The sequence below is a fragment of the Durio zibethinus genome, chromosome 12 (assembly GCF_047325235.1).
Source record: "Durio zibethinus cultivar Kanyao isolate XHJ-2024 chromosome 12, ASM4732523v1, whole genome shotgun sequence".
Classification (NCBI taxonomy): Eukaryota; Viridiplantae; Streptophyta; class Magnoliopsida; order Malvales; family Malvaceae; genus Durio; species Durio zibethinus.
This window is the reverse complement of record NC_143173.1, coordinates 9,278,908-9,304,907: the sequence shown is the minus strand read 5'-3', so window position 1 is coordinate 9,304,907 and position 26,000 is coordinate 9,278,908. Positions and strand designations below refer to the sequence as shown.

The following is a 26,000-nucleotide window of genomic DNA, read 5'->3' as shown; positions in this document are numbered from 1 at the left end:
ATTTCTTTTCCTTGTATCTTCTTTATACAAAATATGACGTTCTCATAATTTTCTTTAAATTGTTAGAAAAAATAAATAAGAGAAGAGAAATAATAGAAAAGAATTTTGACTTTAAGGCGTAAAGAACACTTTCTTAAAGACAATTATGCCTTTAGGATACAACAAAGCCTCAAACTCTCCAATCAGAAGCAATGAAAATAGTTATATTAAAAGATTTATTTATAATGAATGAATAGACATAAACTTTTATTTAGATGGTTATGACCTTTTGTATAATTATAACCTTTATGAATAATAATCTATTTATATTCAAATAGTTATGACCATTTGTCATATAATAATTATTTGTATTCAAGCATAATTATTTAAAATATGAATAAAATTAATACAAAAATTAATTTTATTCATCAATAATTAAATCTTTCTATCCAATGTGGGATGTACCATATTCTAAACTACCAACAACAAGACATTGTTTACTTTGAGGTATTTTAACTATTTTAGTCACATCCTCTGCTGTAAACAATTCATCAATGGTTTCTGTTCGCCACACTTTTGATTCTTGGACTATTAAGCTAGCTACTTTCAATGATGTAGGAGTTTGGTCCTTAGGTTGATCCACCTTGTATCTAGGGAATTTATCCACCCTCCTGTCCTGCCAAACTCCACTCTAGTACCATCACCGATCCTCCACCTCGACCCCTTAATCAAAACATTTCTTTCTGCCAATAAGCTAGCCCACAAGTAGGAAGGAGTCATGCCCCTTTTGGCATTTAAAAATGAACCGTTTGGAAAATATCTAGCTTTCAATAACTTAAAACACAGTGAGTCCTCATTTTGGATGAGATGCCACCCTTGCTTGGCTAACAAAGCCAAGTTGAAAGCTTCTAAATCTCTGAAACCAAGACCTCCATCTAGCTTTGAGCGGTACATTAAGTCCCATTTGCAACAATGAATTTTCCTTTTCCCGTCCATATCCCCCTACCAGAACCCTACCATTAAGGAAGCCATTTTGTTAATAAAACTACACGGAAGCTTAAAGCATGACATGAGATATATATGAAGCAATGGCCTGCGCAACAAATTGTATTAACACCGCTCTGCCAGCTTGTGACAGGAGTTTGTCACGTCATCCTTGGATTTTGGCCCAAACTCGACTCATGATGGGTCCAAAGACCGCCTACTTCTCCCCCCCCCCCCCCCCAAAAGACATTTGAAGCTCCAGAATATATCCATTGCCCATAAGTTTGTGGATACGTAAGGAATCCATCAGCTTTGACTTGTGATCCCCTAGCATTTGCATTGAAGAACAGTACGAACTCATTCGCTTCTGAAAGCGTAGGATGTTTCTGTTTAGCAATAATATTATTATATTGGAAATTTGTAGAATGATTAATTTTCTTTTATGGTATGAGTTTAATTACTTTATAATTTTTAGTTTCAAATTAAGTTTATAATGATAATTCTGTATATATAGTATATGATATCTTATATAATATATAATGTTATATATGAATTTTTTTTATGTTGAAACATGCAACTTTTAAAGTGTTAGTAATACTTATAAAAAATTATGAAGATGTTCTCTGGGGAAAATTTTGAAGATTAACCATGGTAGAAAATATTATCCTTAAAGTGATCCAAATAACAAAAATACTTTCACCAATGTCATCCAAAGAACAAACATTATTTGATTTTCTGAAAAATGTCTTCCACATAAAATTTTCCTTCAAGAAGCCAATTTTTGGTCGCCAAATGGAACCTAAAGTGATATTTATTCTAGTTTTAAATTGAATAATGAAATTATGATTTTCTTTTTACATATATTAAAGTGAATTATTTCTAATAAAAACTAATTTTTGTTTAAATAGGTTATTCTTTAAAAAACCAAATAGATCAATAATAATGTTAATCATTTTAAATTGTGTCGTGTAAAACTTAATTCATTTTGTTTAATAAATATATTAATTGTATCATATAATGCATATAATAAATGTGTTCATAATCTTGGACATATTTAATTAATTGTGATGTTTGTGATTATTCATATAATTCTTTATACCATATCCATCATATTACACGAAAACACTTGTGAACTCTAATGTACAAGGAGGAAGGGCCAATTTCAGCATACATTTTTCAGAATTTTTAAATACTTGCGAAACAAGAGTTGCACTTGACAGTTTTTTATATCAAGTACAGAAGCGAATTCTGTGAACTCTTATCAGTTCTTGAAAAAAAATTTTCCATCATATTGCAAAAAAAATATATATATATATATATTCAGGAAGTTTTATCATCCCTTTTGAGCTGACCAACATGAATTAAGGTGAAACTGTATGCATACACATACCAAGTGTTATTTGTCATATTCTAAGAAAGTGAAAATAAAATTTTTTTAATAAAATTTGTGATGTGTATTACATATTAAATAAAAAAAAAAAAAGCAAGAGAGTGAAAAAGATTTGGGATCTTTATTTGATTAAACTTATACAATGATTTTTATTTGATTAAACTTATTACCTAATAACAACTAGTCTTATGTAAGTTTGTCAAAATCTAACTTATAATAACAACATTTAAATAATTATTACTCTTAACAAATAATTCTAAACAAAAGATAATGAAAAAAAAAAAAAACAAATATAATCAGATAATTCTAAATAAGAAATATAAAATATTATTTAAAGAAAATGGTTTATGTCATGAATAACTCATAAATTATAATAAAATATTTAATATGATACTTAAATTTTAAAAATCTCTATTATGATATATAAACTATGAATTTATTAACTAATGTAGTATTTAAATAATTATTTATTTATTAGATGTCATCATTTGAAGCTAGATATGTTAAGATTGAATAATACATTAGTTAATATAATTATAGTTTAAATATCACATTAAATATTTTTATAATTAAAATATTATATTAAATATTTTATTATAATTCGAGGACCATTTATGATAGTAACCCTAAAAAGAAATCTATATCAAGCTGTTAACTAATCAAACTTAATTACATATCTCATAATTTGTAAATGTGGGCTTCTTTATTAAAATGCAACTACAGCTCTTGAACTAACAGATGATCTTTTATAATGTCAAAATATTTCAATATAATTATATATTAAATAATATTCCTAGATTGCATGAACTTAAATTAAAAAAAAAAAAAAAGAAAGGATTTTGTTAACGAGTACCGTATGAACTTAATAATTTTCAACGTATTGAATGAACATAACAATAAGTGAACTTAACAAAAGTCTTTAGGACGCTTGTTAGTAAAATACATAGTAAAATAACAAAAGAATGATTACTCCGAATTAAAAGAGAGATAAATAACTAAAAAGGCAACGGAAATGGGTGCGAAGAAGCATGTGAAGCAATTAGAAATGTAGATGAATCTGAAAATTTTATTTTCAAGGGCAATTATATTTCTTAAATTTGGTCTGTTAACATAAAGGAATCAAAACCCTCTCCGCATATAAAGCAATGTTCTGGATTCATGGATCTTAAATTTCTCTATGATAACGATTGCATTGATTTTCCTTGACAATCGGAGACAAAGCAATTTGCCATGTTTTAGCGTGAAGGTTTCCTTTTTTTTTTTTTTTTTTTTTCTGTCCCAAACTTTCCTTAAACTAATGTAACAAGTGAGATCCAGGGTGTCTTCCACTTGCTTTTGATAAAGAAGATTTTGGTGAACCGAATCAAGACAGACACCCTGTGTTTTTTCTTTTCTTAAATCTCCCAAAAGTCCGGTCCTGTCACAATTGTTGATCAGCTGTGACTTCCAAAGTTCAAACATTTAATATAGTAACAATTTTTTATAGCCAAAAACTTGACTTAAAATTTGGTTGAGATCATGTCCCATTTCGGAACATAAAATTCCACTTTATTTTCGATTATTTATTGGATTTTGGGTTACTAAAATATCTTTTAGATTTAGTACAGGATTTTTTATTTTTTTTTTTTTTTTTAGTTTCAAAGGGGCTAGTGCCCGTACAAGGGGGAGGGGACATGGCGGGGATTAAACCCTCGCCTAGATGACTTTCTAACGGCCTTTTAATCACTTGGACTGAGAGGGAAAAGTTTTAGTATAGGATATTTTATTAACAGGAAAACACCTCAATTTATTTTTCAATGTTGGATTAATTGAAGAATGATAAGGAATTTATGATAACTATATTATTGCCATTTTGGTGAGCAGTTATTCAGGTGTAGAGCGTCTGTATTTGAGTGGGTTTGTTATTAAAAGCATTGGAGGTTGATGTATTTTAGATTGTTCATATTTTGAGCGATTAACTTAATTATTATAAAATCAATTTGAGATTAATTAAATCAAGTCAGATAGTTGAGTTTAATATTGAATTATTTGCACTTCCCCTTGCATCCAATAAATACAAAAAGAAAAGAGGGAGCGGGGTTGACCTCTTTGCCCATGTGACTAAACATCTAATTTAAGTTTCAAGTCGAGGAACATCAGATGATTTATTATTTAAGAAAATTGCACATGCCAACGAGATTTTGGTTAGGGATAAAAAAGAGATTTTGAAATTTTGAGAATTGTCATTCAAATAGATTTGATTTAATGTTCTATTAAATTTATTTAATTATATGTTGATTTAATAAATTTTTTTTTCATTTGATTCAATTTATTGATTTCTTTTTTTTTTTTTTTTTTGTGGTAGTAACTTCATAAGAAATGCAACATTTGGAGTCTCAATTTTGTGATTCTGTCAAATTTTTTTTTTTTTTTTTATTTTCTGGCTGTTGCCATCACTTAAATTTGTTCTTCCTAACTTTCTATATTAGATTTTGCTTTGGTTGATTTTTGAACAACGAAAAGTTAAAAAGTAAAGACATATATTTTGTTTAAACAGTTTACTCAACATTGAATTTCACGATTCTTACGTCAAAATCATGAAGGGAGAAGGCAAGTATTAATTAATTAATTAATTAAAGAACATCTTTAGATCTTTGGCTCAAACCTTAAAATGAGATTTATGAGAAGAAAGAATGTTACTTCTCATGATTGCGGGATCCAGAATTTTTTTTTGGGTTTTCATTTATAACATATAAAAAAATATAAAATAAAATAAAATATTATATTATTATAATTGTTCATGATGAGTTTGAATAATTAGAAAAGAAAAACATAATTGTATCATTGTTAGTAATATTAAATATATTTTTTAATATATATAAGTAAACAATTATTCAACAAAAAATTATCAACAGATTTGTTAAGTTTATTGACAGAAATAATATCTGATGGATATTTATGAAAAAAGTTTTACTTCAAATTGTTTTAGTTTTCCATCCGCCCCTGCTTTTCATTGTGTAACTTAATATCGCTTGTTTACATTTACTTAATGATTTATTTATTAAAAAAATATATAGTTACTTATAATATGATTTAATATGAATCTATATAAATGTGACTTGAAAGGTACCAAACTTTTGTGAAAATAAAAATATTATCACTTTACTTGAATTTCTTAAATTGTCGACCAATTTTCATTTTATAACTTAGTTTTTAACTTTTCAATATTAATTTTAATCGCTTACAATTGAGAGTGTCAATCTTTTGAGAAGAATAAAGTAGTACAACATTTATTGCTCTCTTGCAATAGGATTTTTGAATTTGTTAAAGCGTTAGGTCAAATTAAAACTTCTTTTTTTTTTTTTTTTTTGGGGGGGGGGGGGGGGGGGGGGTTATCAAGCATTTGGCTTAAGGATAAATACATGATTCTATTTTTCGGGTTTTTTTTTTTTTTTGAAATAATTCATAGAGTTAGATTCAAACCTCCCACCCTCGAATAAAGAAAATATCTGTACATAAATTTGTAACTTAATTTTAGGTTCAAAGTTGTACATAAAAATTATTTGATGAAAAGAAAATATATTTAGTAAATAATATAAAGTAAAAGAAAAATTCACTTATATCAGTGTAAGTTTTACATATTTTTATTTTTGAATCAAAACGGCTTAAATTAAAAATATTATTTTAGTTTAAATTAGTCATTAATTTAATTTGAATTCAAATGATGAAAGATGAGTGAAAATTTTACAGTGATGTAACTGAGTCTTTACTTTATAAAGTATATAATAATATATAATATTGATAAATTGGATAATGATCCCATAAAATAAATACAAAGTACAGCAAGAACAACCAGTCCCAATACAACCTTAAACAACATTCTCTACTAAGTTTCTCTTTAAAAAATTTTAAGCAGTGGGCTGCTAAAGCAAACTTCACAAGAAGTTTGACATGAGCAGAAATAAAAGGTCGACGTAAATACCATGTGATAATAAAAGATGTGGTTATTTTCACGGATTGGATCAGTACTCTGATTTTAACACTAAACTGACTGAGATGAGAGCCCTTCTCTATTACATGTATTTTCCAATTGTATTTATTCTTCGACTCAAAGTTGAAAAAAGTTCAAATCATTTTGGATTCGAAGATGAACATATGAACTCCCATGATTACCTCTTAGGTCCTCATTGAAGAAGTAACAACAACAACAACAACAGCAGTGGAAAAAGTTAAGGAACAGGAACATCACATGACTATGGGAAATTAAATGGAAACACATACATAAGATCACATATTAATAGCAATTAGAATGCACACAACAAATTATATTTACTGCTGCCATTCACTCAGAGGCTAAATTAAGTAGACAAGTCATGATCAATCGCAAGGTTAAATTTTAGATGCGATCAATAGATTAGGTCACTACTCTAAATAACTTAGAGTTTACAGAGGAAATCAGTCTCCATTTTTGAAAATTTAAAGATAATTACAAAGGGGATGTATTCTAATGCTCTACCTACTTGCATGGATAATAACCTACAGTCAGAATTTCAAATGTCGCTCAACCACAAGATAAATTAAAGATCCAATCATTTTAAGGAAAAGAGAGAATAGTTTGGTCTAAACATGAAAAAGATCCAAAAGTTTTAACAATCAAACAGTTAATAAAACAGCTCAATAAAAATGGTTTCTGTACTCTAACCACAAAGATGTTGCTCACTCTCAATGTTACAAACATTGACACCCTAGTTTGTTTTACAAATAAAGAGAACTTCTGATTAGGATTTCATCAAATGCCTTCTTATAGTTGGAGTTTAATATTTCAGCCACAAATGACCGAGAATGAAGACAGAAGATCATATCTTTCAGCACTATGCCTATGAATTTTACATGATTCTTTGATCAGAAATGCTGAGTGTTCTACTTCATACTACAGAATTTGTCATTCAACAACACCACAAAAGTTACAGATGCCGTGAAATTTCAGAAAATCCAGCTAATGTTCATGGGGATTAAAATAAACTTAACGTAAGAAAATAAGAAAAGAAAAAAAAAAAAGTCAGAGATCTCTGAAAGAGACCCTTCATAAATCAGGTCCAAAGTCTTCTATGGAGTCACACAATGTACAACGAGTACAATTTACCTCTACATAACCTGAACTAAAAAGAAGAAATGATTAACACAGAAGACAATTTTGGAACCTCAATACCAATTGTAACAAAGACACCAACTAGGGATTGTGTGCTTTATATATTTTTTCACCTGCAAGCTCAAAATTTAGCCATGTTGCCTCAAAACCACCTTGATGGCTGAAAGACCTCCCAGGCAAGCAGACTCCGAAATATAAGTTAACTAAGCCGATGCCCAAAATAAGCATTGGGTAACACAACCTCTAAGCAATCCAAATTAACCCAATAACACCAGGCCAAAGTAATTGCAAGCATTGATAAGCTTAGGAACTTATTCTCGGTTAGAGTGACGTCTCCATCATTGTCTGTCACCAGAAGCTGACTGAGAAAAACATACTGCCACTGACACTTAATTACATGTGTGGAAGTCTGCAGAACTGAAAATTATAAAAGAACTGACACCACAACCGACTCTAATGACTCACAGAGTGTTGTAAAAAGCAACACCAGATTAAGTACACTACCCACCAGCTCAAGATGAAAACTTAGATTAAAATCGAAGTCCATGGCTAATTACCACAACCCCCGCAAGATCACTAAAAGAAAGGCCAAAAAGTCAAATGACCATCCACAAAGACTCTACATGATGAAACTCAAATAAAAGGACTAATCAAATAAAGAAGAAGAGCTGAATGATGAAAATGGAGTTTCATTGATTACCCAAGTTTTGAATCAATCATCCCCTGTTGGAAATAAAGTAAGAACCTTCCTTCCACCATTCCCATTGGCAGATTCCAAATCTTCCAAATAATTACTTGTAACTTGATTATGCACGGGTGCCCCTCCCATCCTATGCATTGGCTGCTGGGTCTGCCTACCTAAGAAGGGATGCTCAAATTGACCATTCGGTGATGACCCAAAATGCCCCATTTGCCTATGATACTGAGTCTGCAAATGCGGATGTCCAACTGCTGCTGCCACCATCTGCTGTTGCTGGTGATGATGGTGATGCTGCACTGCGGGCACTGGCACAAACGGCAAGAAATGCTCTGAATTACCCCTAGCAGGATGAAGAAAATGAGGGGGAACCGGTGAGCTTGCAAACAAGTGGTCAGTCGCTGGATCAGCCGTGCCACCTAATCCAGCAGCGCCAGCTCCACCGTTGGCACCACCACCACCTCCCCCACCAGATAAGCCTTGCATTCTCTTCAAATAAAGGCGATATTTCTGTAAATGACTAGCAACGTTTTCTCTGGTCAAACCATCAACACTCATCAACTGCATTATGGTCTTCGGGACAGCGTTCTTGATCCCCAAATGAGCCACGGCGTCAACGAATCGCTTGTGGAGCTGTGGGGTCCACACGAGGCGAGGCCGCTTGAGAGTGCGTGCCGGCTCATCTCCAGCTGCCCCAGACCCCAAGTCCCCGGAATCGGCGGCGAATTCAGCTGAAATGGGCTGAGAAGGAGGCTGCACGGCTGAGGAATGTAAAGGAGGCGGTGGCGGAAGCTGCTGCTGTTGTTGTTGTTGTTGTTGTTGGTGGTGGTGGTGGTGGTGGTGGTGGTTTGGGTTTCGAATATCGAAGGCGAGAGCAAGATCAGGGGTAATTAGGGTTTGGGAAAGAGGCATCAGCTCTTCCGGGGATGGAAGCTGCTCCTCCCATTTTGAAAACCAATTTGAGTCTTCCTCTCTCATTATTATTCACAAATAATAATTACAATTACAATTAAAAAGAAACAGATCCAAACCTAAATTTGGACCAACAGCCCCTAAATCTGCTGCAGTAACAAACAAAAAGATTATCAAATTTCAGAATTTATTTATTTATTTATGTATGGAATTAGGATATGACTAAAAACACAGTAATTAAAAATTAAAGAAAAGCAAGCAATACTCACAAAACGAAGTACAAGAAATCCAAGAGGAAGATTGGGTTTGGTTTCCTTTGGAGTTTGGATTTGAGGTCAGAATCAGAAGAGAGAAAGGATTGATTAGAGTGGAGGGAGGTTCGAGGTGGATCCTGTTCTCTTCTTTTCAGCTTTTATTATGGCTACTCTTTCTGATTTTTTTTTTCCGGGATTTAGGTTGTGTTTTTCTTTTTTTTTTTTTTTTTTTGGGAAAAAATTGGCATAAATAAGTTACCCCAATCTTAGATTATAGAGCCAATATGCAGCGAATCATTGCATCACACAAAGACAGGTTATCGATTAAAGGCTGAATCGGACACAAAATCACTTGTATGGACTACCGATCATATGTCTTGACGGGATCTTGTTCCTTTCTCTATCTCATTATTTTTGTCTTTTTTTTTAGATATTTTAAAATTGTGCTTTTTTTTTTTCTAAACATCTAAAGTTTTTATTTTTTATATATTAAAATTATTTTTTTATGATTTTTTTACCTTTTAATATTAAAAATTATAAAATTTTAATTTTATAAAAAAATTAAAATTTAATATCAAATACATTAAAATTAAAAAAAAATTAAATTCTGTAAAAATTAATACAAAACAAATAAATTGAAACAGAAAGAATATTATTATTTTTCTTTTACAAATACAAGAGTTTAGAATAGAGGAGAGAGAAATTAGTGTGAGAAGTTTTTTTTAATTATATAATTATAATCAAATATTATATTTATATATATAAATTATTTAATAATAAAAATTAATTAATAATTAAATTAAATTATAATTAAATAAATTTAATATAAAATTAAATCAAAATCTGCAAATAATAAAAGTTATATTTATTATCTCAAAATTCTAAAACGCTTCCACGTCACTAAACTAATGCATTAACCTCGATTCAAGAACATTTTCAGTTTTTTCTTTTTTCTTTTTTTTGTTGGTGGGCGTTTGGTTGGTGAGGCATTTATCTCGGCCTTGGCCTTTTGGGCCTTCCTTGACATCTTTCATCTTACTTTCTTTTTTGTTTTGCAAGAAAAAACTCTTTCCATTACGAAAGGTTTAACTTAAAAGAGAATCTCTTTATATAAACTAGAGTGAAGTCCAAGTTTCACCGAGATTTTCAATTTTTATAATATTTTTTAAATTATTACTATTGTTATGAATAAATATTGTAAAAATTTTATAAAATCTATATAATATTTGAAAAAAAATTTGTGAAATATCAATTGATAGATAAAATACTTAACTTTTAAAGCATTTTGAAGTTTAAAAGGTACATTGGAGAAAATCATTATTATACGAAGAAAAGTGCATTCAACAATGAAAGTGTTTTTCGTCTTTTTTTACTTGGAAAACTTCATAAACAACTAAACACAATAATAAAAATGATACAATTGAACATCAAATTTAATCCAAAAAATTATTGATATAAAAATGAACAATCTTAGACCTATTACGCAAAAAATCAAGGTTAAAACAAAATGACAATTTGGATGGTGAAACAACATAAATCATTCACAAACTTAGAGGAAGATGCATGCAAAGATATATTACTTTTGTGTAAGATATGCAAAAGTAGATAATTAAAATTAAGTTATCCAAACATAAATATAAACACTCATATGTGCTCGGGGTCTATTGAATTGATTTTTGTTGTATTACATTACTATACCATATTATATTATTATATTATTATTATTAGATGTTATTTATTATATTATTATTACATTATTATTATTATTATTATTATTATTATTATTATTATCGTATATTATATTACTATTATTATCATTAATATTATTATTGTTGTTGTTGTCGTCATTATTTTTTTTTTGTTTTTTATTTCTTTTCTTATTCAATCGGGGACAAGAATTTTGGAAACCAAAACTTTGCAATCAACCAAATCGATGAAAGTCAATGGGCAATGGATTTAATGCAAAACCAAATCACAAGATTCTCAATTTGATCTAGAAAAATCAGCAAAGAACCTAAACCTGAACTGAGGTTCAAGCAAAATCAAATTCTAGGATTCAAGCTTAGATTGGTTCTGTTTATTTTGTAAAAACTCTCCTAAAGGGGCCTATAAAATGGATACAGTTTAACAAAAGAAGGCACAATTGATTTTAGAAAAAGGGGTGAACTTCGTGTTCTGAAAATTTTTTAGGCAGTAGGGAATTTTTTGGATTTTGATTTTGGGAATTCTGGGTTCGATTTGAAGTTTTTGGGTTAGATTTGGGTTTTTGGGGTTTGGATTAGAGTTTTTGAGAGTTTTTGAAGAAATATGGGTAAATTTGGGAAAATATGGGATTTTTTTGGGAAAAAAATAGGTTTTTGAAAGAACTTTGAATTTTTTGATTAAATTTTTCGATAGAAGTTGAATTTTTTGACGAGTTTTCAATGACTTTTTTTGGAAACCGATGAGTTTTCAAAATTTGGTTGAATTTTTAGGTTCTTTTCTATAGAAAGGTCAGAGGATCCTTAGCTAGAGAAAGAGATAACAAAGGGCTTCTAAGGTAAAAAATGCTAAACTTGGCTTATATAAGGCTCCAAAATGATGTCGCTTTACCAAGCCTAGATCAGCACATAACTAGATTGGGATTCGTACGCCACCAGGGTCTAACCCTACCCGCTCACATGTTTTTTTTTTCATTTTTTTATTTTTTGATTTAATTTTGATTTTCTATTTTTTTTAGTTTATTTTTAGTTTTTTATTTTACTAAATTTTCTTGATTAATTTATTAACAATTTCCTAAAAAAATAATAATAAAGAATTAAAAAAGGATAATAAAAAAATCTTTTCTAATAAATTCATAAATTTTTATCAAATTATTGGATAATTTTCAAGGATTCAAATTTTATAAAATCTACCAAACTATTAAAAAATTTCGTAAATGAATTTAAAAAAAATAAAAAATGTTTTACCCTCCAAACAATTGGAGGATTACTTTTTAAAGTAAGTCTTATCAAACTATTAGAAGACTTAATGAACTTTTTCAAAAAATGAAACAAAATTTTTACAGATTTTTTTATAATAAAATCTTACCAAACTATTGAGAGATCTACCTCAAGATAAGTTTTTATCAAACTATTGAGAGACTTACTGATTTTTTTCAAATAAAATAATTAAAAATCTGATGACAAAATCTCTTTAGGGTGGGACACTAGTTTCCATGAATCTCTTGAGGTGAGAGTATTATCTTGAATTGCTACCAAATTATTGGGGCAATTTTAAGACTAATTTTCAATATTTAATATTTTGGTAAAAGCATGAACATTTTTTAAGGCTTAGATAATTTGAAATTAAACTGGTACCATTTTTGGATGGGTGCTGTGAAGGTACTAAAACCTTCTTCACGCGTAACTTACTCTCAAACTTAAATCTGGTTTCATGGACCAAATCCGATCAGATAGCCAATCACACTTAAACAAAAAAAATAGGTGGTAACTTTTTTAATTCATGTCTAGTGGTAGGTCCACAGATCTATACATTATGACAGTTTGGTGACTCTACTGAAGAATCGAGAGTCAAGCGAATAAACAATTTTTTTTATTATCCAAGCCTTGCCTAATAAATTTTTAATTATTTTCTCTTTTTCTTATTTACTTTTTTTCATTGCTTATATTTGTTAGTTATTCATTTATTATATATATCTGTCATTTATTTGCATGTGCACAATATAAAGCTCTCCACCCGACTCTACCTTTAGAAGGGAGTGAAGTACCTATGCCCTTGTAAGATTTCACGTCTTTGTATGAGCCTGCAAAATACTCATATTCAAATTGAATCATTTTCACTTGTAACCTATGATGGGCGAGGATCAAAGTGCTTTATTAGTCTGTGATAGACAATGATATAAGGAATAATTTGAAAACCTTCTAAAAGTAATCCAAGCCACATATAGTTAACCTTAAAGGTCCAAACCTAAATAAACCCATGTTTTCCCTTTGTGCTAGAAAATCCTAAATTAAATACATGATTGGATATTTATTTTACTTGTAAGACTATGCGTTGTCTTTTTAGTGTATATTTGTATACTAACCTTATATGTTGATCTTTTTATATTATTTTTTTTATTAACCATTTTTCTTTATCATGCACTCACATCATTAGATCTATCATAAGGAATATTTGCCACTATATAATTTTTAACAAGAAAAATCTCAATTGCATCCATGAAAGCGTAGGAAAGTACTCTACTAGCCAAAAAAATGAGTCTGAAGAGTTAAAGCTTGCAAACAAAAGGCTAAAAATGGAAGTCCAAATATTGAAACAAGAAAAAGATAGATGGAAGAGTTTGTACATCGACCTTAATACAACACGGTCATCCATTAACCAAGAAGTGGCTTAACTTTTGTAAAAAAAAAAAAAAAACAATTGCAAGTAAAACTACAAGAAAATGAAGTAATGCTCTTTGAAGCACAATGGCATATCCAAATGCTAAATGGAGTGGTAGTAGAAATCAAAATGCAAATGAAGGCTGTGATTGAAGAATGTAAGCAAACAAAGGAAACATATATGAAAAAACATAATCAGTTGAAGTCTTTGCTTGATTGAATCATTGTGGCTATTTACAAAGCCAATAACATGGTGGAAATGATTGAAATATGGAAAGCAAGGTGCCACCAGTGGGAGCACATGGTCAAAATTGATAAATTTTCTTAATGAAGTGCAAAGCTAATATCAATGGGTTATGGTTTTTTTCCCAGTAGTTCTAGACTTTCACAGATGTAATGTTAGATTTGGTTAAAAGTGACTTTCAATTCAATAAAAATTTCTTTAATCACAATTGTTATGTGGTAAAATCTCCTTATTGCATTCATGCATTTTATTTTTGCATTCATTTAGGGATTCTATAAACATTATTTTAAATTTTCACATTGTGAAAAATCAAGATTTAAGGATAGCTCAATACCAATATTACACTTAGGCTAGAGCCAAGAAGATGAAATAAGATAATACAAACTATTTTGAAAGGTTAAAAAAGGCTTAGGAAGTAATTGAGGTGAAGCTAAGTAAGATCATTGATGCTCTAAAAAAGATAAACAAAAAAAAAAGAGGTGGAAGAAGAAGTTCACATAAAATTATTAAATCACCATATCCACCAAGTTTTGGTCCACATCAGACCTAAACCACTCAAAATCTTCAGCCACAGCAGACCACGTTCCCGAATTACAAAATACCTTATGCCATCGATCAAGGAAATGTTAAGAGCTATATCAATTCTATTTTTGCTGAAAAGGTAAATAAACCCATCCAAATTCCCAAAATAGACGAGACAAAAGAAGAAGTGAAGTTACGAATAGTTACACCTTTAAAAAACTCTAAGACTGATAAAGCTATGAGCATGATTGGGGAAAGATTATGGGCTGTAAAATGTATTGATTTCTATGAATCCATAGATGCTATCAACTTTTACTTAGTACTAGATGTTGTAATTCCTTCAAAATTTAAAATATCAAAATTTAATAAGTACAATAATACTAAGTGCTTCATTGCACACATCATAATGTATTATTATAAGATGGTAATATACGCTAGCAACAAGAAACTACTCATGCATATATTTCAAGATAGCTTGACTAGGTTTACTGTAATATGGTATGTTTAGTTGGATACAACTCGCATAAAATCATGAAAAGATTTGACTCGATTTTTCATCAACCAATATCGCTACATCATAGATATCGCTCTTAATCACCTTTCATTATAAGAAAATGGAGGAAAAAAAAATCTTAGTCTTTCAAGGAGTATGCCCAAAGGTGATGGGATATCGTTGTTCAGGTATAACCTCCCATAACAGTGAAAAAAATGACAATGCTATTTGTAAGTACTCTAAAATCGTCATACTATGAGAAAATGATAGAGAACATGACTAAAAATTTTAACAATATAGTGATTTAAGAGGAGATCATTGAAAATGCAATTACGAGCTATAAATTGGAAAAAGGAAAATCTTTTACTGCTAAAAAACTGTTCAAGAAAAAGAAAAATGAGACTCAAACTATGAGTTTTAAAAGGTAGCAATTCAAAAATTACTCTCAGTCTATCTATCCCATATATCATCCTATTGTGAGTCATACTTCTATTGCAGTCTGCCAATCAACTGCACAACCTTCTTATCCATCCATTGCTAGGCCTTCTATTTATCTGACTACTCCAACAAGTGGTATGTGAGAATTTCAGAATCAGGAAAAACCTTACATTTGATCATATTCCTATGAGTTATATAGGATTATACCAAAAGCTTTACAAAAATCACTTGATTGCTCCCGTTCTTGTAAAGCAACCTAAACTTTCCTATCCCAAATGGTATAATTTCACTGCTTACTGTGACTATCATTATGGGGCAGCTGGCCATTCCATAAAAAATTGTATCTCTTTAAAACATAAAGTGCAAAGTTTGATTAAAGAAGGGCTACTAAAATTTGATACCGATAGAAACACGGTACCTAATGTCAGTGGTAACCCATTGTCCAATCATCTAGGGACATGATTTTGGAAAGGTTTATTGAAATTGATTATCATCTTCAGATTTTTTAAAAACATGGATTTCTTTTATGTAATTTTATCTTATTTTTCATCATTTTAATGAAGTGATAAATTTGATACATTTTCATGATATTTTTTTTTTGTGTGAATCAGCATTATCTACTTTTACCTTCTCATATCTTTTGGCCATATCTATTCTTTGATTTTTAATGATGAATATTCAAACAATCTTGACAATAATTCAATGTTCAATTTTGAATACCTCATTCATGATGATTATTGATTCATCGGGATTGTTGAATAAAAAGAAGATAAATTTGGTGAAAAATTTTAAAAGGATACAACGCATGATTTTTGTAAGTGTTCATTCACAAATCTATTCTTGATCAATAAATGCTATCCATTAAGAGTATTTATGCTCCAAATGAGAAATGATCATATTTCTTTTATCCTTAAAAAAAAAGTAAAATTATACTTTACTACTCCATTTGAGCTTGTTGAAAATTCTTTTGAAGAACCCTAACCAATAATCACCCCACACAGGGGGCAAAGTTTGAAAAGTTTGTTTATCTTCAGTAATTTTAAAGGATAAAATCCCTTTTTGTGCTCAATTGTTTTACAAATAAAAAAATGAAAACAAATTTGATAAGGCAAAATGTCAATATGCTCAATATGAAAAAAGATCTTTGGTTTGATAACCCTTCAAATAAAATTTGCGCTTGTTTTATCCATTTCTTTCATAACACCTTACCCTAACCTACGTTACGTTCTTTAAAAGTCTATTTTGATCGAATATGAATACTTGATTTAGAGAATCATTAATTGAATTAAGGTAGATTTATCATTAAATTGTTTGAAGCTTTGATTAAAGTGTCACTGATGGATCAAAGGATAAATGGGAAAGAGGTGTGCCAAAAAAAATTGCAAAAATTGAAAAAAAGGGCAAACAATAAAACAAAAAAAAAAAAGAAAAAAAGAAGACTTAAACTGAAAACCCAAAAAGGTAGTTTAAGTAAAAATAAAAACTTAAAAAAATAGCTTCATATAAAAATACCAAAAATGAGGATAATGATTGGCTCAAAGATCAATGATGTTAATGGAATATGTTTTTGAAAGAGGATTCTGAGTTGGAGTTCATAATTGTCTAGATAGTCATTATTTTGAGATGCTGATATTCCTTTTGAACAGTGAAAATATTGTGCCATTGACTCATTATCGACCTTATTTTTTTCGATAATAAAGACCCATTTTTTTTATTCTTTACCAAATGTACATTCTTTAAATGAACCAAGGAAATGTATCATGTTTGTCATTACTTTGAATGATAGAAAATAAATGAATGACATTTTTTATAAAAAGTTTTCCATTTTTTTTAAAAAAATCTAAGATGAGCAAAATGAAGGAAGCATGAGAAAATAATGTACAAGAGGGTAAACAAAGTGACTTAGTGATGAATTCAGTGATAGATTGATTGGTATGACCTACAAGTTATGATCAGATGAGAAGAATGACATGGATTGATGGACAGAATTTATTCGAGATGTTGAAGAGCTGAGAAAGAATACATAAGATGGTGAAATCTTGATAACCTTGTTACCACAATTGAAACTTCATCGCATTGATTTAGTAACATCTACATTACACACATTATGTTCAAATTTGTATCCTAGATAGGACATGTATTTGCATCGTTGCATCATTATCTATCACTTATTTTTTATTTTGGCTCAGTCCAGATCATTTTTTAGACTTGTAGTTTTATCTCGGTCATCTGATCTTTGCTTAGTCCATATCATTTTTCAAACTTATGGTTTCATCTCAGTCATTCATTTTTTACCTCGACTCGATCCTAGTCATTTAATTTTTTAGACTCATGATTTTGTTCCAATTATCTAATCTTGGCTTAATCCAGATCATTTTTCAAACTCACAGTTTCGTCCCAGTCATTCATTTTCAACCTTGACTCGGTCCTAGTCACTTTATCTTTTAGACTCTCAGTTTCATCCTGGTCATTTGATCTTAGCTCGATCCAGATTATTTTTTTAACTTGCAATTTCATCTCAATTATTCATCTTTGATCTCAACTCGATCTTAATCGCTTGTAGCTTAATCCTAATCATTCGATCTTGGCTCAGTCTAAATCATTTTTTTGACTCGTGGTTTTGTTTTGATCATTTATTTTTTATCTTAGCTCGATCTTGGTCGTTTTATTTTTTAGACTCACAGTTTTATCCCGATCATTCAATCTTTGCTCAATCTAGATCATTTTTCAGACTTGTGTTTTATTTCAATCATTCAATCTAGGCTCAGTCTAGATCATTTTTCAAATTTACGATTTTATCTTGGTCATTTGATCTTGGCTCAATCTAGATCATTTTTTTTACTTGTGACTCAGTCCCGATCACCTGTTTTGATCTTACCTCAATTTAAATCACTTCATTTTTTTTATTTACGATTCAATCCCAATAATCTATTTGATCTTGGCTTAGTCCAGAACACTTTCCTGACTTACGACTTAGTCCTAATCATTTTTACTTTTTGATTTGACTTTTGAAATAAAATGGATATCTAGGTCTTTGCATCATCCTTGTCTCACAGAAATGTGCAAAGAGGGGTAATTATAGACACTCATCTATGTCTAGGGTCTATCAAATTGATTTTTCTTATATTACATTACTATACTATATTATATTATTATTATTATTATATTATTATTATTATTATTATTATATTTTTTCCTTTTTTGTTCAATTAGGGATAAGAATTTTGGAAACTAAAACTCTGCAATCAACCAAATCAATGAAAGTCAATGGGCAATGATTTTAATGCAAAACCAAATCATAGGATTCTTAATTTGATCTAGAAAAATCAATAAAGAACCTAAACTTAAGCTGAGGTTCGAGCAGAATCAAATTCTAGGATTCAAGCTTATATTGGTTTTATTTATTTCCTAAAAACTCTCCTAAAATGGCCTATAAATTAGATACAGTTTGGCAGAAGAAGGCAAGGTTGATTTTTAAAAAAATGGGTGAACTTAGTGTTCTGAAATTTTTTTGGTAGTAAGAAATTTTTGAGATTTTGATTTTGAGAATTTCGGGTTCAATTTGAAGTTTCTGGGTAAGATTTGGATTTTTGAGGTTTGGATTAGGGTTCTAGAGAGTTTGTGAAGAAATCTAGGTAAATTTGGGAAAATATAGGATTTTTTTGGAAAAAATTGAGTTTTTGGAAGAACTTTAAATTTTTCGATTAAATTTTTCAGCAGAAGTTGAATTTTTTGATGAGTTTCCTGTGACTTTTTTTAAAAATCGATGGATTTTTTAGTTTTTGATTGAATTTTTAGGTTCTTTTTTAGAGAGAGATCATAAGATCCTTAGCTAGAGAAAGGGAAAACAAAGGGCTTCTGAGGTAAAAAACGCTAAGCTTGGCTTATATAGAGCTTCAAAATGACCCCATTTTACCAAGCCCAGATCTGCATGTAGCTTGACTGGGATCCGCACGCCACCCGTGGTCTAACTGGATTCGATCGTAGGTTTTTTTTTTTTTCATTTTATTTTTCTTTTTTGATTTTATTTTTATTTATTTTATATTTTATATTTTATTGACTTTTCTTGATTAATTCATTAACAATTTCCTAAATAATAATAATAATAATAATAATAATAATAATAAAAGGATAATAAAGAATCTTTTCTAATAAATTCATAAATTTTACCAAATTATTGGATAATTTTCAAGGATTCAAATTTTATAAAATCTACCAAACTATTGAGAAATTTCATAAATGAATTTTAGAAAAAATAATAAAAAATATTTTATCCTTCAAATAATTGGAGGATTGCTTTTTAAATTAAGTCATACCAAACTATTGAAAAACTTAATGAACTTTCTCAAAAAATGAAAAATAAAATTTTTACAAATGTTTTTTTTACAATAAAGTCTTACCAAATTATTGAAAGATCTGCATTAATGTAAGTATTATCAAATTATTGAGAGACTTATTAATTTTTTCGAATAAAATACATTAATAAATTCAATGACGAAGCCTCTTTAAAGTGTGATAGTAGTCTTAATGAATACTCATGAGATGAAAAAATTATCTTGAATTGCTTTCAAATTATTAGGGCAATTTTAAAACTAATTTTCAATATTTAATATCTTGGTAAAAGCATGAACATTTTTTAAGGCTTGGATAGTTTGAAATCAAATTGGTACCATCTTTGGATTGGCGCTATGAGGATATTATAACATTTCTCACACGTAACCATGCTCCTGAACCTAAATATGTTTTTATGGACCAGATTCGATTAGGTGACTAATCACACTTAAACAAAAAAATTGATGATGACTCTTTTAATCTATCTCTAACGGTAAGTTCACGGATCTATATGTTATGATAATAAAAGAATTACATCTTAAAAAGTACAAAGATAAAATCTTTAAAGAAATATTTGGCTCATGAAATTTTAAATTTTGAAAGAAAATGTGATATCCAAAAAAGTACGATACGTGAGTAGATGATCATAAATAAATAAATAAAGCATTTAAAACCCACAAAAAAAAAAAAACCAACGACAACTCAACTTAGTCAAACTAAAACAAATCAACCTTAAAACCATAAAGAAAATTTAAAAAATAAAAATTACCATCACATGTATTGAGACAATTCTATCAAACAAAAAAAAAAAACCTAAAAATACAAACAAATAAAAAATTAGCTCCAAAAATAATCAAATATTTGGTGAAAAAAAAGCATTAGGTGAAAAAGAATTAAAAAAAAAGGAAATGAAAATAATGATTTCAAAAAACAAAATGAAGAAATAGAATGAGAAAAGTTTTTTGATATTTCTATTTGTATCTCTCTACTTCTTTTCTCTCCATTTTCTTCCCCTCTTCAGCTTTTCTATGTCTCACGCTTTTTTTTTTTTTTTCCAAACAACCTACCATTTTGCTTTTCAAACAACCTTCTACTCTTTTCTGACAAATTCATGACACATGTTATTTCCTATCTCTATGCAATGCCACATCTTCCATCCAATGCCACATAATCTGAAATAATCTATAAATATCCTCAATAGTAAAAAAAAATTCTTCACTTGCTTAATGGACAGCTGTCATTACAAAACCTTTTGAGGAACCATAGCCCTTAATTATTAACTCAATAAGAAAAGATAATATGGTTGTTTTACTATAAGGGACAACTATCATTCCGTAAGGCTTTTAGGGATACTTTTTATTTGTAGTTTATAGAATATAAAACATACATGGATGACGGGTACAAAGTTTGTTTCCTTTGCCACATTTCTTTGATCTTTTACGGAAATTCTACTCGTTACTATTCTTATGCAACCTTTATAGTCCCAAATAAGTCTTTTTGCTTTTTCTTTTTCCTTCTCTTTTACAAACCAAACTATAATATCGAGGATTGTATCTTCACGATAATATTTTTATGAGTTCATTTGTATCATAGCGAGAATACTATTATCTTTAAAACAACTTTCTGGAAGTGTCTTTCCTAACTTCTTGAAAGTGTTTTATCTAAAGATTTCATTTTTTTTTTTTTGTTTTTTCTGTTGTTCATTGTTGCCATCACTACACCAAAATACAACAATTAAAAGACAATAAACTTCTCCATGACAACTTCTACGATGAAGCCTCAAAACTATGAAGTGAAGAAATTTCTATGGAATGCCCTAAAGGATAATTTTTTTGGTGTTGAACCAAAATCAGAAAGTTATCCATAAAGAACAATCATAATGAATGGAGGAAGACTCTATAATTGTTTGTCTTAAATTCTTGTTCGTGAATTGAGTTAGAACAATATTATTTTTCAAGTTCTTTCTTCTACAAATCTTGAAAAAGAGTAAAATGTTCAAGAACAAAGAAGCAAGTGGTTAGTACTATAAAAAGAAAAATCTTTTTCAATACATCAAGGTATAGAATTTATTCATTACACTATTTTATATGATAGTAGTAAAATAAATTTATATTTATAATTGAATGTTTAATTGCATGATAATGATTTTAATATTTGTTTTTAAAAATCACGAATTGAAGTTCTTAAAAAAAAGTGAATATATTTAATTGCTACTAATTAATTTGCATTTTAAGTTTGTAAATTGGTATATGACTGAGGAAAGTGAAAGAATAATTGATCATGAAATATTTTTAGAAGAGGTAATAATCGATAATTGATCATGAAATATTCTTTGAAGAGGTAATAATCGATAATTGATCATGAAATATTTTTACAAGAGGTAATAATCGATTACCTAGAAGTTTTAAAGTAAAAACTAGATTTTGAAAATAAAAAGAGTAATAAATTGCCTACCCATATCAATTGATTACCTTAGAGTAATTTTTTTTTTTTTGAAATGACTAGTTACATTTTTGCAATATTTAATCTTTATCCAAAAGTATTCTTTCACTTTAAGAACTTGTCAACAACAGCTATTGAGTTTCAAAAGTTGCGAACTCAAAGAATATAAATAAATTGCTTGATTAAAAATACAACTTGAAGAAATATGTCTCTTGGTCAATAAATACTAATGTCAGTGAAAATGTTTATTAATTTTTCCTTAAATAAAATTACTAAATATATTTAGAGGTATTAGAGATTTATTGAATGATCTATATCTAATTATAACTAGTTTTAATCTTGTGCAATACATGGGTAAGATTTTATTTTTTATGTTATTAATTTGTTATATAAATATTTTCATATACAATTAAAGAAGATAAAATTATATAGTCATAAATAAAATGATATTTTTATAGTTATGAAAATAATTTATATAATTTAATAAAATTATTTTATGTATTGAGTAATAGTGGACATTTTTTATTTTTAATTAATAAAATTGATTATTATCTCAATTTTCATTTATAAGTTTTGTTGGTAAAATATAATGGTTTTATTTATTATTTTAGAAAAGGTAACCACTCAAAGTTTTAATTGATTTAATAAATAACAATTAAAAGGTATGAAAATTGTTCACAATAATTAGCTTTCTAATTAAAATTTGCATTTTTTTTATCTTTTGTTTGATAGAATGATAATTTTGAATTTATATCATTATTTATTTTAAGAAAAATCTTGAGCTTTAATTGAATGCATATGTAGAATATACAAATGAAAATATAATTAAGTGCTTTTAATTTGGTACTTTTAATATGAATTTTAAATTTTTACTGTAAATTCATAAAAGACAATGATATTAAATATTTAAAAAGAAATAAATTTAATTAAATTTAATCAAAATAAATTTTCAATAAAATATATCTATAACAGAATATAAAAGTTATTTCCCAATTGCAATAGTAAATAATTATTCAATTGAAGCTCCCACTACATGACACGTTATTTAATAATTATCTTTCAATTATTTTTTGTTTTAAATTTTAATAAATCTATTATTATTATTATTATTATTATTATTATTATTATTTAAAGTAAGTCTATGAATCTATAAACGAATTATTATTTAAATTTAGTCTATGAATCTATAAACGAAAGGTTAGTTCAAGTCACAAAAAAAATATGTTTTTTTTTCTTTGTTACCTAAGTTCGAATCTACTGAGAGATTATTAAAAAATAATTTCTCATAAATTTGTTAAGTTGGAGGTAAATAAATATTTTTGAATCGGTCTACAGAGGATTTACTGAGCAGAGCTCAGGAACTTCTGCCACTAAATAAAAAAAATAGTCTCTAAATCTATTATTATTCATAGGGACATCCAATTTGATAACATTCGTTGTCTTATGATTAGATGTTTAATAATTTTTTATATTATTTAAAAATAAAGATAAGACTAAATTATTTATAATTTAAAAAAAAGATAGTAAAAAATTTCTATAAGTGCCTAGATAAAGAAGCTTTTAGGTAAAAATTTACAAAAAAAATTACAAAAAGTTTAAAATTTTAATAAAAATATTTTTTGATAAATATTTTTATGAAAAAATTGCAAAAAAGTTACAAAATATCAATAATTGACAAAATATCAATAATAGCTTGATTAGAATCAAGTAATTAGCCCCTTACAAAACTACTTTTCAAATTTAATTGGTATTGTACTTTATATTTATTTGTATCCTTATGCATAAATAAGGAAATATATACACTTAAATTCAAATAAATTATATTGTTTTAAAAATTAAAGATATCTTTGAAAGAAAATTTTCATTTAATTAGGCCTTGCCTTTTGTTTCCTTGGAATTTGCTTTAAAAAGGAAATAAAAAAACCAATAACTCAGTGAAAAAAAAAAGAAATTTAGATTTTTTAGAATAAAACCTGCAAAAATATATCAATTTACCTATCTTTTACCCAATTAAATTGAATACTTAAAAAATATTTATTTGCAAAAATCTTAAAATAAAAATTTGAAAAACGCTAAAATTTATGATTTTTTATATCTTCATACATAAATAAAAAATATATGTGCATATAAATTTAAATAATCAACATTATATTAAAATAAAAATTTAATCCCAAGCGTAACCGGACAAATCTTCTAGAATATATAAGAAAAGTATCTTGTCTTTGCTTTTATATCGGAAAATTGGGGATGTTTCTGTTAATGCAGGGGGATTATGACTTTTGGCCTATGCTTTTTGAGTCAATTTTTTCTTTTTTTTCTTCTTTACTGCCACTGCCATGACAAACTGAGAGATTTCATTTCAAAACATGGCCCAAAAAAAAAGTAATAACAATAAAAAAGAAACCCCTACATAACAGAAATTTCATGCCACAAATCAGAAGCCCAAGTAAGAAGCTTCCGCTGCTTGTCCACTACCAGGGCTATGGGTTTTCAATACGACTGGCCTTTGACACCGTGACCCAAAAATCGGTTGCCCCAACTTGTATATGATCCACATTTCGAGTTTCGATTGATTACAGGCTAGCCCCTGAGAACCTTCTACCGATTGCATATGATTCATGGGCTGGCCTACCATAGGTTGCTAAAGAACAAGGGCCCGAACCATGGCTCAATGAGAATGCGGATCCCGAGTGGGTGTTCTTGACGGGTAAAAGGTCGGAGTCAACGTCCAAGCTGGTGCTGCCAAAGTGGTTGGTTTGAAAATCATTGGGATGCTATGCTTATTGTGCATCCATGTTTCAGTAGGAAAGATACTAATGAATATAAAATGTACAAGTATATTTGTCCGACGAGTACTGGCTTCGACCATAACTCGAAACTGATCCTGGCAATAGATCCGAACTTGAAACAAATGGCATGTGATAGGGTTATTGTTTTTGTAACGGAGAAAGATTGGTTGAGACTAGAGAAGTAGGGGAGAAGCTTACCATGAAACTTTAGTCAAGAGTGGTTGGCGAGTAAACGTGTCCATAGATTAAAGAGTTAACTGTTCTCGTTTTTTTATAGGTAGCTATATATGCGATCAACAAAACAGTGTTACCCGTGCCCCGTTTGCGCAATTGCCCTCGTTTATCAAATGAAATCAAACCCATTAAAGACATACAACATTAAATTTTATGCAAATAATAAAATGAAAAGCAGGCTTGGAAAAAAGTGAACGGTGGTCAAAAGGTTTTGGATTGAATTAAAAAAAAAAAAAGAAACAATAACAAAGATTACTAATTTGCGTCGACAAATTATTTTATTTCAAAAAATTAGGGTCTAGAAAATTACTATTGGATGTCCTTATTATATATTATTTTTAATAATTTGACTTGATTGTTGAATTGAATGAAAAAAAATTAACCTATCATATATATATATATTATATTATTACATACATAGTTATTAGATAGCATTTACTGATATAAATGCTTATATGAATAGCTTTTTTTTTTCAACATGTAAGATAAATCATAAACTTTATATTATGAGGACACATAAGATGCTTATTAAATTTAAATTATTTATAAAAATATATTTTAAAAATTATTAAATTATATAAAAATTTAAAATTTAATCAAAAATCAATTTAAATTATACTTGTATATCACCTCATCTTAATTTAAAATTAATTTTAAAGTAATTTATCTTTTCTAATTTATTTACACTTAACATGATTATTTAAATTTATCAAAAATTTTAAAAAATTATTTAATATCTTTAATATTTTTGATAAATAGTCATTATATTAGTTATAGATAAAGATAGTCATATATATATAT

The 26,000-nt window shown here is 28.4% G+C and overlaps 2 pseudogenes across 2 annotated transcripts; one reads left to right on the top strand and one right to left on the bottom strand.

Annotated features, from left to right (window-relative positions):
• Positions 1-7,383: 7,383 nt before the first annotated feature.
• On the bottom strand, positions 7,384-9,716 carry LOC111296730 (transcription factor MYBC1 pseudogene; annotated as a pseudogene). 2 transcript variants are annotated; one of them, XR_016325841.1, is made up of 2 exons: positions 9,360-9,716; positions 7,384-9,236 (listed from the first exon to the last, which is right to left on the bottom strand). The product of XR_016325841.1 is annotated as a transcription factor MYBC1 pseudogene, transcript variant X2 (transcript). The 2 variants fall into 2 exon arrangements; XR_016325840.1 differs by having other exon boundaries at positions 7,384-9,239; positions 9,360-9,688.
• Positions 9,717-24,449: 14,733 nt separating this feature from the next.
• LOC111297507 (putative carboxylesterase 2) lies at positions 24,450-25,214 on the top strand (annotated as a pseudogene).
• Positions 25,215-26,000: the final 786 nt, after the last annotated feature.